The 14,236-nt window shown below is 38.5% G+C and overlaps 1 protein-coding gene across 12 annotated transcripts in view; it reads right to left on the bottom strand.

Moving 5' to 3' along the window:
* Window positions 1-13,892, bottom strand: part of mef2aa (myocyte enhancer factor 2aa) — a 72,719-nt gene extending 58,827 nt beyond the window's left edge. For 5 of the 12 annotated variants that reach the window (XM_037768528.1, XM_037768518.1, XM_037768526.1 and 2 more), the window contains exons 1-2: window positions 13,643-13,891; window positions 11,568-11,614 (exon numbers count right to left, since the gene is read on the bottom strand). The gene's annotated coding sequence lies outside the window, so the exon portion shown is untranslated. Of the gene's footprint in view, window positions 1-4,769; window positions 4,897-8,194; window positions 8,355-11,567; window positions 11,615-13,642 lie in introns of those variants that run through there. The other 7 variants (XM_037768531.1, XM_037768525.1, XM_037768520.1 and 4 more) reach the window with 6 other exon arrangements.
* Between the last annotated feature and the right edge of the window lie 344 nt (window positions 13,893-14,236).

Below are 14,236 nucleotides of genomic sequence, written 5' to 3'. Positions count from 1 at the left end.
TACGCCATAAAGCATACCCTGCTTTATTGTCTATTTTGCTCTAAATGGGACCATAACTTACTAAATGAACATCATGCTGTAATGAAGAAGACTTGAAACTAGCGATTGAGACCATAAACTCATGTTTACAATGTTTACTGAGGTCATAAATCAAGTGAGAAGTAGGCTCATTTTCTCCTAGACTTCTATACAATCAGACTTCGTTTTGCAACCAGAGGAGTCGCCCCCTGCTGGACATTAGAGAGAATGCAAGTTTAAGGCACTTCTGCATTTGCTTCACTTTTCGGACCCCGGAGTTGACCTGGTTTTGACTGAATTAAAAACTTAAAAAACGAAAAATGTGGCTTGCCAGAGATTATGAAATTGTGTCCACTTAAAGAGTAAAGAGGAGTTATGTTTACCCTTTAGGATGCAATCTGAACTGTACAAGCCTAGAGATTATATCATGGCTTGTAAAAGTGATACTTGGCAAGGGTTACACTTCCCCTACGGTGGGCAAGGTCAAAAAGACCGGCACACACAACATAAACACAACAAACTGTACCTCGGTCTAATGTGTAACAGTTTGGAAATTGGTGCTCTAGCTACAAAAGAACATGCATGAGGCATTGCAGTGTTCATGCTGCTAGAGCTAAGCCATAACAGCAGAGAGGAAGACAACTTTGAACTACAAGTCAGAGCCCCACGGTGGGCCGGAGCAGCTTCCAGAGAGCGGAGGGGGCTGGGGTCACTTCCCTTCCCTGTTCATATGTGTGCTGCAGAATAAATGGGAGGAATCACATCCCCCCAGCTGCCCTGGTTCAGGCCTCTCAGACAAACAGAAAAACAACAATATCGCAGGCCAGACCTCCTTCCTGCGGCTCGGGAGGCCACAGGGCCAGTCAAGCTGCGGGAGATCCGACTCTTCCTTCCAGCAGCTACTGGACTTTTAGTCATCGTGCTCGCGGTAGGAGACGCGACACCCGGGTCTCACAGCTGTATTTACTACGCCAGCCATTCATAAACACTTTTCCATGGACTCTTGCTATCTGGGGTAACATAATACTGTAGGAAGCTAGATTAAATGTTTCAAATCGGCTATTTTAGCACTCAATAACAACAACGTAAACAGCTGCATCACACAGAGCTTTCCAGACTTTGAGGAAAGTTTACTTTGCACATAATTCAATTGTTTGTTCCTGATGCTTCTACTTAATCGACTCTATACAAAGCCAGAGAAGTGAAATCTCCAGTGAGAGATGCTTTTTAAGATCTACAGTAGAACATCAGGAATTCAATACAGTGGGGTATATTAGCAATCATGGGAGATCTTTTGATCTAGTAAATTAGATTATAATATATTCCTTTGATTTATGTTTTTTTTTCCAGAGTCTCATTAAAATGCAGTTAAAATGCAACTCAGCAAAGAGATGTCTTTCTTAACTTCCTTTTCAACTATCAGTTTTGCTCCATACACGATTCAACTTACTGTGATATCGAGGAGCAACAGAGTCATACGCTATTAATACGTCTCCATGCAGTCTGTTTCATGTAAACAACAATAAGAAAACAAGCTGAAAAACAATGACTAACCAAACCGCAGGATGCACACGTTAGGGTGATATGCCCTGTGACCGTGGCACACTCACTTCTGAGATGATGCACAGTGCGATGCTGTGGTTTTTTTGCACTCCAGAAAGCTAAAGACGGAGGATGAGGCATCTTAGAAAGGTGCTAAATGACTTGACTTCTCAAAGTCATCACCTTTGCTCCACCGCATGCTTCCACAGTCTACCTCCCAAACCACACAGTGTGCATGTGCCTCTGCTCATTAGAGAATGTGGCCTGTTAAAACCTATAGCCAGCAACTGATGGAACTCAGAAGGAATGCTGTACGGTGCTTCACAAATAGAGGTTAAAACACAATAATTAGACAATACAAGAAAGTATATGATGTTATTTTAGGACACTACTGTGGCTACAGTGGCTATATAACCAGGGCTCCAGAGTGAGAGAGAAATATGGATTGTTTTATCGTCAAGAAAAATGCTGCGGTGTCCATTACACCTATAGAAGCGAAGATACCACGTTTGCGATTTCACGTGTGTCTGCCCGTCCACGATATTGGAAAGGTCAAGATTAGGGGCTGCACAATTAATCAAAATTTTATCGAAATTGCGACATGTCCTACTGCAATTTTCAAATCGCAGTATTTGTTAAAATAACAATATTTGTTAAAGGCAAAGTTTGTGTCAAAATACGATTTTAAATAAAATATTGTGGTGCTAATTTGTTTGGTATAGATAGAGTTTAGATATTTTTTTCAAAATCGTGCAGCCTTAGTCAAGATCAACGAGCAAACACATACAATGTATATTAATATATGCAGACTTCTCTACAAAATGGACTGTAACTTGCTTATTTCTGAACCGATTTTCATGAAATTTGACGCGTTATAAACTGAGAAACTGAACATGATACTGGTTACTTCTTGGAATTACATTTAGTTTCTGGGGTCAGATCTAATCAGCTCTATGCCGAAACATTAACCTTCTGAATAGACACAACTTCCTCTGGGACATTCAGGCTGCGATCTATGAATTAGAAACATTTAAGTGTAAATTATTTAGAATTTCAATTATGTGAGTTTCTCCAAAAATGTAGATTTCTATATCTATTATATTTGTTATAAAGCCTCCTGGTTGCTTGTTGTTAATAATGAAATCAATTCATTAATAAAATGAACTAAAAATGAAAAAGTCAGGCGCACCAGTGCAACCAATGTAAAACATTAGACTGGATCCATTATAACACCATCACGAGTCAAAGCCAGTGACCAGTATGAACGTAGAATGAAAGACAGACGAGGATCACTGTTGCCAAAGCAGATCAACAGCAGATTTAGAGCGTGGCTCTGCTTGAGGATCTCCCTGCTGCTCCTCCTGTGTGGTCCAGGTTGAAGAGGTGAAGACACCTCCGGTCAGGCCTCGTTTGGAAGAGCAGGGGAGGGACAGGAAAAGACGGCGCGGCCTTAAGCTGCTCTGTCCTGCTCAGCAGCACATGTGCTGAGTGAGCCAAACGGGGTGGCTTACCACCAGAGGTCCCAGTCAAGGGCAGGACAGTTGAAAGGTCACTGCTAGCTGTCTTGCTATACAAACAGTGCCTCAGCGAGTAATACATTCACCCTCTGAGCTTACCTCAGGCTATTAGAGGGCCTAAACTATACTGGAGATTATCAACAGAGTTACAAACAGCCAGTGATATTTAGTTATATATTGTACTATGGCATTTATCAATTAGAGATATTTGGAAAGTAAAAAACAAACACTTATTTAGTAAGTATTAACCTTAGTATGAGTTATATCAATTGACTCAATGATATTTTAAAACTGTATTAAAGTGTATGCACTATGGCTGTGTATTGGCAAGAATGTGGTGATATGATAAGTATCATGATACAGGGGTTACAATTCAATATATTGTGATACTGTAAGCAAGGCGATATATTGCGATTTTTAAATCACATTTTAGGAAAACTGTCAGATAAAGAACGCACCACCATATGCATAAAATCTGAGTTAAAGATTACTTTTTCATGCAATCAGAACAGTGGGATGTGCATTTGCATTAATTAAAGTTCCCGTAACATCCAAAATCAGCACTAGTTTTTGTGCAACCACTGTCTGCCACGAATCTTTGCATGTAAACTATTAATTAAAAATCAATACAGTGTTTTTGAGAATCTATACAGTATCACAAAACATAATATTGCGATACTCATGTGTATTGTTATATTCTTCCCCCCCTATATGCACTGTATTTTAATGTTTAAATGAAAATTCCTTTAACATTGAATCAACCACTCCATGTAAAAACGGCAAACTGTATTTAGCAAGTTGATGTTGTCTGACACTAGTTCACACCTCGACCAATGGCTCATGATCACAGCACATTGTGGCTAATACAGGCAGTGCATGCAAACGCCACACATACAGAGAGGGCCAGGAACTGAACCCAGGACCTCCATGCTGTGAGGTACTACTAACCAAAACCCTACAGTGACCTACATAGCATTAACCAAACCCAGAAAGAAAAACAATTTTTAAAAAAATGTGTCCCTTGACTTCAAAATCCAATTATCTAAAGTTGTCTGTTTAGGTCTTATTGCTAGTTTTTCGTACACCAACGTCCAGCTATTTGTTTAGAAAAGTCCTTTCTCTTTAGTCTACAGGGGGACGGTCTACAGTTAACTGCGGTCTAAAACATTATCTGCCAGGCTCTAGATTCTGCATCCAACCTCCAGGTCTCACAGGAAAACGCTGGAATCTCCATATTGATGATAGAGCTCCAATAAACAATGAATCATGTTGCTAAGACGCTGAGCGATCTTTAAAAAAAATCTTAGAAAACACCCGTTTTAAATTAACTGCACAAAGAAAACATTAAAGACAATTATCAATTTGAGAGAAAAAAAGTGTCTCCAATCACCTCATTTGAACTTGTGCGACCTTTCTGATGTTTCAATACCTTAAAATAGCCAGTTTTATCAGCCAAGAAACTGTATTTAATCTTTGCACTCTTCACCAGAAATCTCACAACCAGCCCTGTACAATGCCACATTAATGTTGCAAAAAATATTATTTAAATAAACCCCAAAAAATTGGGGGAAAAAATACATTCACAATCATGTCAAAAGAAATTTCAGAAAACAATCCTAAAGCAACGATAATATCCATAATCGCTGTAATGTTATAGCTAAATTTGCAGTATAAAAGGACATCTTAGCTTACCAAACAATCAGAGAAACACTATCCTCTTTATTGGACCAAGAATGTTCAGCCTCTATCTCTTATTTTTCACTCAATACATCCTTGGCTTTCAGCTTTCTGGTGTTTTTGTCCTCCTTGGAAAAATGTCCTGGGAGGAGGAGAAGAGTGGAGGAGAAAGACTTTCACTCAGTGATTCAGAGGCATCGTGTAAACGCCAGCATTCTCTTTCTGACAACCGGCGTTAATTGCAGATCCGACTCGCCCACACACTCCACATTTCTCCTGGAAGGAGAAGCTGAGACACTGAGATTGAAGTGGGATGAGGAGTGCAGTAAAAGATGCTGCAGCTGCCCGTTCCTCACACCGTCACCACCTCTCATTTCTCCCTTTCCACCGAGAACTTGTGCTGAGACGCGAACACGCACTTACTCACATTTACGGAGACATGCAGGGGCACACAAACAGAACATGTAACAAGGCTAAAACATTTAATAAACAGTGGTAGTCACCGTGGAACACCATCCATCTATTTCACCATATCGTTGATTAAATCATGCAGGGTGGAATCTAATAGATGCATTATCAAAACCTTTATGTGTGTGTTCGCGTAATGGCAAAGGTAGAACATCTGGGGTGTCTGAGGTTAGAGCGACAGTTCACCGCATGCATGAGAGACACATTTCTCTCTCTCTATCTGTCACTGACATCAAATTCACTCCTTTGACTGACTCACAACATAAATTGTTAAAATGATATTCATTTCAGCAGCGTTGAAAGAGTCCCTCATCCACACATTGAACATAAGAGCTCACGTGATGTGGATCATGAGCAACAAGGCCCATTACTGGCGAGGCCCGGGGCAGCGCAGAAGCTAATGACTGCAGATTGAAGGGTGCTTTACTGCTTTGCTTTAGAAATCACTTGCAACCAGCTGGTATGGTAATGTACACGCCGCTAGAACAGCGGTAACATTAAATGGACAGTGAAAAATACAAGCATGCCGTAATACTGCTGTAACAATTCAAGTCCCTGAAGAATTACTTTAACAATAAAATGTGTCATTGGTTCGCCCTGGTAACTGAGGGATATACTTTCAAATATTTACTACTGGTGTTAAGGAAAAGTGGGGCTGTTCTCAACCAAAGAAACTATTAGTCGGCTAACACTCATACGGTGTTGTCGACTAATAGTTAATTTAATAGACAGATCTGTAAAACTGAGAAATCACACAAAAGCACCACTTTAAATTTAGTGTTTACCAGAGACGTGCTCAGAAAATTCTTGGAAATAAGTCATACGGCAATAAAAAAAAACGACTAATCGACGAAAGAAATCGGAAAACAAAACGACCGATTACGGGGACTAATTGACTAAGAGGGAGCAGCCCTAAGGAAAAGTATTCATTTTTAAATATATGCAAGTTAACAATACACCGAATACATCTGTGGATGCTGATACAGTTTGACTTTACCGATGTGTGGTGCACATATCGGATACCGATACCGGATCGGATATCGGGCCGATACTGATTTAAATAGCTGGATCGGGTATCGGTGACAATGGGGCCGATCTATTCAATTCAATTCTATGTTTTATACTTTATACATTATATACTGGAATTTCAACTCTTGTTTACCAATTTGTTTCTGTATAAAAAAGGTTTACACTTGTAATTAATGTAAATAATTCCCGTTAATTTTTTTAAAGATTTTGACCAAGTTGCTGGTGTACGATTTATTATTTTAATAAAACATAATAATTCAGTACATTTATATCTATGGATTTATTTGTTACACTTTTTACAAAGTTAGGAAAGCAACGTTTAAATCAATCCTGATGTTGCTTTACACATAATAGAATGATCCCAGTCTCTTCCACACAGTGAGGAGGCATACAGCTTATTAATTAATTAAACGCTTGTATCGGATCGGTACTCGGTATCGGCCGATACCCAAAGCCCAGGTATCGCTATCGGTATCACTACTGAGAAAATCAGATCGGTGCATCCCTACTAGATTTTATCTATACAGTAACGCAAGACACACTTTACAAGTTGCAACACGTCAGTCAACCAAAAGATGTCAAAAGACTGAATTCATACCAATATCAACTTGTTAAAAAGAGAGCACAATTAAAATCTTCTCCTTCTGTACAATATTAATGAGACGTGCATGCATGGTGTAGTCATACACTAGAAAACATTTGAGAAGGTCAGGTTACTGTTGGCCGTTGCCCACACTGGCGAGGGGTTAAGGTCACCGGAGTACCACAGATTCAAAGAACCACCAGAAAGCAAAGATCCTCTCTCACCAGCTCTGTTACCAAACTGACCATACAATACAGCTCATCTGAAATGTACTGCTGCACCGTCCCATGGCGTGTCATCTTAAATAATTAAAAAAGTGGGAACTTAAAAGAAGACAATTACCTCTGAAACATTTCATATTGATTCACCTGTTTTGGGTTACACTTCAGCTGAGCTTATTCCAACTTTAACCCCGTCATCTCTTAAATAAAGTAATGACTGAGTGGTTTACTTTACAATCAGAAAAAAACATACCATCAGGTGTAATGGCCTGATTCACTGTATGTCATGTTAAAAGTGCCAAATTAAAATTAGCTAGGCTTTGATGTCATACTTGGAAACTAGTCTCCTCTTGTTAAATTGAGTAAATACACAGACAGCAAGTATGGCAATAAGCAAGTGTAGTGATGTCACCGTGCACGGGCTGACCAGCACCATCTAGATACCAGTACCAATAACGTCAAGCAATTATAAAAACTGGCAAGCTTTAACACCAAAAACTCTAAAAAAAACAAATAATGTACTGTATTTTAAGTTAAAGTAGCATGTTTTTTTTTTTTTTTTTAGAAGTTGTAATAATGTAAAAACAAATGCTGTAAACTCAACATCAGACCTCAACTTCTATTCCTGTGAGCTGCTGTTGTTGTTGTGATGGCTCAACGGTGTTATTATAAACACACTGATTACTATTTATGCGCCTGTTTTTTACAAAGTACAGTTTGACATTGCACACACTTTGTATCCCCAGGATTAACTGTGAGGGAGTTTTTTTAAAAGACTCATAAATGGAGCATCTTGGTGGAGGAGAGCTACAGTAGGAAGGTTTTTTTTTACTGTTGACGATGATAAAAGTTTCTCGCAATCCACTGATATCAACAGCGCGCGTCTGGCTGCGCCCTTTAAACACACACTTGGACGTATTTTACGACATCAAAACCTCACTGATAATTCAACATGACACGGTATAGCCTATATAGCCTCATATGCCTCATATTCCCGGAGAAAAAGACAGATAAATAGACAGAGAGATAACGTCTACCGTCTCCACATATCCTCTCTCTACGTCTCCCTCTTGCGCTCCTCTCCTCTCCTCTCTCTGGAGCTCTCCGGTGGCAACATTGTTTCTATTTCCGTTACTCACCTTTACTCCCAAGTCAGTCAGTCGCCGTGTATAGACGCTCTATATCGGTGGCTCCAAGTGGATAAACGTAATTTCAGTTCACATTTACACGCTGACTGCTATTTTAGGGGGAGCTGACAAACTCAGAAAAAGCCAGTCTCCCTCTTGTCAGTGAGATACTCCTCCCCTTTATGTGACGATACTGACTCCCTCCCTCTTTCTCTCTCTCTCTCTCTCTCTCTCTATCACACACTCTCTCTCTCTCTCACACACATACACACACATCACACACATACACACACATCACACACACACACACAGATACACACCGCTGTCAAAACATTAGAATAAGTAGTATAAGTCTTAAGAAAACGAAAAATAAAGTGAAAATGCTGCAGTGCTATAGTTAGTTTGATTCTTATTATAAGCATTTTTACAACAAATTTGTACTTAACAGATCTGAGGATGTTACACCCTAAAACTGATTTAAAAAGAACAAATTAAAACAAACTATCTGAATAAAAAAGACTGGATAATAATTCTGGACAACTACTCTCTCTCTATCACACACACACACACACATACACAAACCACTGTCAAATCATTAGAATAGGTGGTGTAAGTCTTAAGAAATAAGGTGAAAATGCTGCAGTGCTTTAGTTAGTTTGACTCCTATTATAATCATTTTAACAACAACTTTCTACTAAACAGCCCTGAGGATGTTACACCCTAAAACTGATTAAAAAAAGAACAAACTATCTGAATAAAAAAGACAATAATCTGTTTTCTTCTTTATAAATCTGGACAACTACTCTCTCTATCACACTCTATCTCTCTCTCTCTCTCTCTCTCTCTCTCACACACACACACACATACAAAAACATACACAAACCACTGTCAAAACATTAGAATAAGTAGTATAAGTCTTAAGATATAAAGTGAAAATGCTGCAGTGCTTTAGTTAGTTTGACTATAATCATTTCAACAACAACTGTGTACTAAACAGCCCTGAGACATGAGTCAGTTACACCCTAAAAACTGATTAAAAAGAACAAACCTATGCCCTATGTTGTTGTTTTTTTTAATTATGGCGCACTCACCACTACCACATGAGAGTTTTAGCAAGTTTTCATTGAGAATATGGAGGCATATCGTTTTTTAATCATATCTGTTATCCATATGGTAATTATACTGTGATACAATTATGACAAATTAATTTCCTTTATTATGTGGGTGGTTCACTTTCCACTCCATGGCAAAAAAATAAAACATTTGGCACCCAAAAGTGCTTATATTGTACAAAATGTACCACAAAAGCACCGATTTCAAAATGCAACAACCTATAGAGATGTTGCTACAGGAGTAACAGGATACCACAACTTCTCTTCAAACCAATGTCCCTTAGTTACATACATCTAAATGTCCAAAAAGTATCTCTGTATGATGCTTACTGGTAGACTTGGCTTTCTAAAAACTCAGCACTCACTCACCTCTCAAGACATAGGCTGTCATTAACACTGCTGCAACAAACTATCTGAATAAAAAAGACAATAATCTGTTTTCTTCTTTATAATTTTGGACAACTACTTTCCCAAATAACTCGGCCTCATCACATTAGACACATTTGACGTCATATATCTCTAAGACAACAGCAATGGAATTTGCTTTTAAAGGGCACCTCGTCGCAGCCAATGAGAGTGCGCAGCGTCTGTTGAGCAGCCAATCAGAGGAGAGGAGGAGGCGGGACCTGGTGGACTCACATATGAGCATGTCACGTGTACGTGCAGGATCAGAGGAGGTGTGGTGCCCTGGCCAGCCCTGTTGGGCTGTTTTTTTTTTTTACTGGCGTTTTGGAAGCAGGTGCGATAGAAAATTGAGCACAATTATCTTCTACTGTTTCAATTATGTGTTTAATATGAATGGGCTCGAACGTGTGGCCAGGTTTAGATAGAATAACTGCATGCACATGGGCACATCTTATAAAGAAGTTTAGCAGTTTAAAGATGAAACAAGTTAATATAGGGCCACCTGTTTCACATACAGTAGGGCGTGAGTGCAGGAAAGTGACAAGGTACATGTACTCAAGTACATAGTTTACTCAAGTATCTTCCATTTTCTGCTACTTTATACTTCTACTCCACTGCATTTTATATTGTACATTTGTCTGACGCCTATAATTACTGCAGATTAACTATACAGTAAATATGTATATAAATATATACATATATACTGTACTGTGTGTGTGTATATATACATATACACAGTATATGTATATATATATTGATAATATATATATAATATAATAATATAATATAACATATAATAATATAATATATTAATATACTATATAATATTAATATATACATATTAATATTATTAACATAATAATACTATAATATAATATATATATAATAATAATAATAATATATATAATATGATAATATATTGATATATTGATTTTGTATACATCTATTAATATGTATACATCAGTAATAATGATCCAATAATATAAAAAATAGAAAATGGGTCATTTTGACTCCATAATGAATACATTTTTCTTGATAATTTAAGTGATGATTCTTATGTTCACTCAAGTACAATTTTAAATGCAGGACTTTTACTTATAATAACGTATCTTTACATTGCTGCTACTTTTACTTGAAGGTTCTCTTTACGATATCCAGATCATTAATATAACAGCAAACAACTTTTTGCTATGTAAAGATATAGTCAGCACTGTTGCCGTTGTTTACACAGTTAGCGCTGTTAGCACCGTTAGCTGTGGGCAACCGGCTAAGCCGTTGCCACATTGATAGCCGCGTAGAGGCACTAGGGCTACGTTTCAAATCGCATACTTTTTCTTTTTACTTTTAGTGCATACTGCAGCTGTCCTTACAAAGTACATAATGTTGCATGCAGTATGCAAACAATTGGGACATACTACTTTGTCATAACGTTGTGCGTTGAACTTTGACCCTCTTGCTCATATACTGTATCTGATGCACACACTAAATCTTTTTCTGGCAAACTATATTGTAGGGTAGTATGGATATTGGAACGCACAGTATATGCCCTATTTCAAATTTAGCACCTTTAAGTAAAGGATCTGAATCCTCTGCTTCCACAATAATTTGAGTCCCAAGTTTACCTGATATCACACAGGACTCAGAGGAGTTATACAAGTAGCACCAAAGTTTCACACATTAGGCTACTCATTATCTCATAGTAAAGGCATGTCAAGTTCATTTTGAAAGGCTGCTTCTACATCATATGACTTCATCATTTACAGTCATAGGACTTCATAGACACATTACTGATTACTTCAAGTGTCATTTCACATTTTAAACTCCAAAGAGACACCGGACTAACTCACTTTAAGTTTGAATATACTCACATGTCTTTCTTTGTTTTAGAAACCGCAGTCAAAGCAATCTGGTGTCTCTGCAAACAGAATCAGTGATTTGATGTTGGCTGAATAGTCAAACAGTGCGTGATTATTTTGACATCCTCCTCTAATGGCATCCTGTTTTATTACACTGCATGCTCACTAATGAAGGGAAGGGGTTTTCACAAAGCATGGCTCCTGCTGTATGTAGCTCATTTGTATTAGTCTAGTATAGCCAGGTCCCTAGTGTATTGTGCTACCTTTTTCACCAGTTAGTCCCAGTCCCAAAGGAAAAGTCTTCCTCATCCCTCTCCTGTTTCCTCGGGGCTCTGGGCCAACGAGTCACAACTGTCCTTAATGGCTTTTAATGCCCATACAACACACTTCCTGCATTACTAACCACGCCTAAATATAAGTTAAATTCACAGCAAACTGCAGTTTCAAAGTTTATTATATTTAGTCTGCATGATCCTGCTCTTGGCTCTTGTCCATGCACCTGTTCAGGTTAAATGAGGGCGTGCTTTATGGCCACATACTCGAGCCATGGTCCACTTTTGCTTTACTGTGCAAACTCAGGCTCCAAAAGAATAAAAAAACCATCTGCCAGGTTTTTAACAGGCCAGTAGAGATATAAGAGTCACTTTGTTCATTAATAAAATCTCTGCAAGTTGAAGATAACGGCACATTACATGTAAATGAATGTGTGCATCACACATGCATGACCATTCAAAGTGGAAGAAAATAAAGTGTAGACTAAATACTAAACCAGAAGAGCACTGTTATTGTTCTCATGGTGGCCACAGTAATGCTTTATAATACTCGTTTCTACTTCTCACACCCACAACAGTCTTTTATATTGTGCCAAAAGACAGTGGCTACATTGTAGGGCAATGCACTACCTTTTATTTGTTTGTTGGGTAGCTATGAAGGATATTTGTTGCCCTATGTTGTTGTTTTTTTATTTATGGCGTACTCACCACTACCAAATGAGAGTTTTAGCAAGTTTTCATTGAGAATATGGAGGCATATCGTTTTAATCATATCTGTCATCCATATGGTAATTATACTGTGAAACAATTATGACAAATTAATTTCCTTTATTATGTGGGTGGTTCACTTTCCACTCCATAGCAAAAAATAAAACATTTGGCACCCAAAAGTGCTTATATTGTACAAAATGTACCACGAAAGCACAGATTTCAAAATGCAACAACCTATAGAGATGTTGCTATAGGAGTAACAGGACACCACAACTTCTCTTCAAACCAATGTCCCTTAGTTACATACATCTAAATGTCTAAAAAGTATCTCTGTATGATACTTACTGGTAGAATTGGCTTTCTAAAAACTCAGCACTCACTCACCTCTCAAGACATAGGCTGTCATTAACACTGCTGCAACATCATGTGAGTGTAGTATTCTCATAATTAAGCAACATTTGTAAATTGTTGAGCGTCTTCTTAAAATATTTGGTCCAAAAGTGAAAGCCTCTAAGCAATATTGCATTATTTAAAAAGATTATTTTAAATAAAAACTGACCAAACAACCTGTTCACTTTTTATCATCTCACACATGCACTTTGATTCTGCTCTTCCCTCTGCATTGTGAGTAACGATAGTCTCGACAAAACAGAATTAGACAGAGGCCGTCCCCAGCTGTTTTCTTGGAGTGTTTTCAATCAGTAAAGTTTCTGCTGTGCAGCGGTTCTTAGTGAGTTCAGGCTGATGCCAACTGACAACAGTGTGCATCCAAATTGCTCTCAGCATCTCCTTTAGCAGCACTTTTGTGTCGACATACACCCCTGCCTCCCATCCTCCCAAACTGCCAGCAACAAAAAACAGTGATGTTAGCAAAAACACAAAGTACACCAAGGTAGTGATTTACATCAGCTCATTAAGTTTCACCTCAACATGATGCTACACTATATATGAGATCATTTCTCAAATTCACGAAATCACACAAAAAAGATGCAATCGTGCATTCACAATAACAAAAACAATCTTGAAATGACTTTAGTGTTAATTGGCATCACATTTCCACCACATGCAAGGAGTCAAGACCTCCTCCTGACACCTGCGTCTCACCTGTTTGTCGTTGCTGCACACCTTCACAGAACCTGCTGTTCCAATCCCCCCTACAAGTTTCTTTATCGCTTCCTTTCTTTCTGTCTACAACACTTCCTCTTCTTCTTTCTGCTGCCTTTGTTTCACTCTGCCCATTGATTTACCTCAAAGCCAGACCAGCTGGCTTTGGATGCTTCGCTCAGAGCCCTGAGAGGCCCGTCTTCACACGCTGTTCCTCCTCTTGTCCCTTGGTCTCTCTGCAGGCAGAGAGCAAGGGGGGCAGTGGTTTGAAAGGTAGGACCCCAGATGGACATAGACATGTCGGACATGTCGGGCATGCGTTATGTGACAGGGCTTGGCTCAGGGCTCTCTAGACCAGCCACAGCTGTCAGTCATAACTCCAGAAGGTGTTGAAGACTTTTCCTTCCTCCCACAGAAGGCTGGGAGGAGTGATCACAACAACATAGTGAACAGTTTTAAAGACAAAATGCCTATAAGTTTGATTATTCTTGGTTTATAGTACAATAAGTCTTTATAGTGAAACACATTATCATAAGTTTTAAACACTATTTATCAGATGTTCATGTGGGGTACTTTGTCTTTTTTAAATTATGG

The sequence above is a fragment of the Sebastes umbrosus genome, chromosome 4 (assembly GCF_015220745.1).
Source record: "Sebastes umbrosus isolate fSebUmb1 chromosome 4, fSebUmb1.pri, whole genome shotgun sequence".
Classification (NCBI taxonomy): Eukaryota; Metazoa; Chordata; class Actinopteri; order Perciformes; family Sebastidae; genus Sebastes; species Sebastes umbrosus.
Note: the sequence above shows the minus strand (reverse complement) of the source record. Positions and strands in the feature narration are given on the sequence as shown.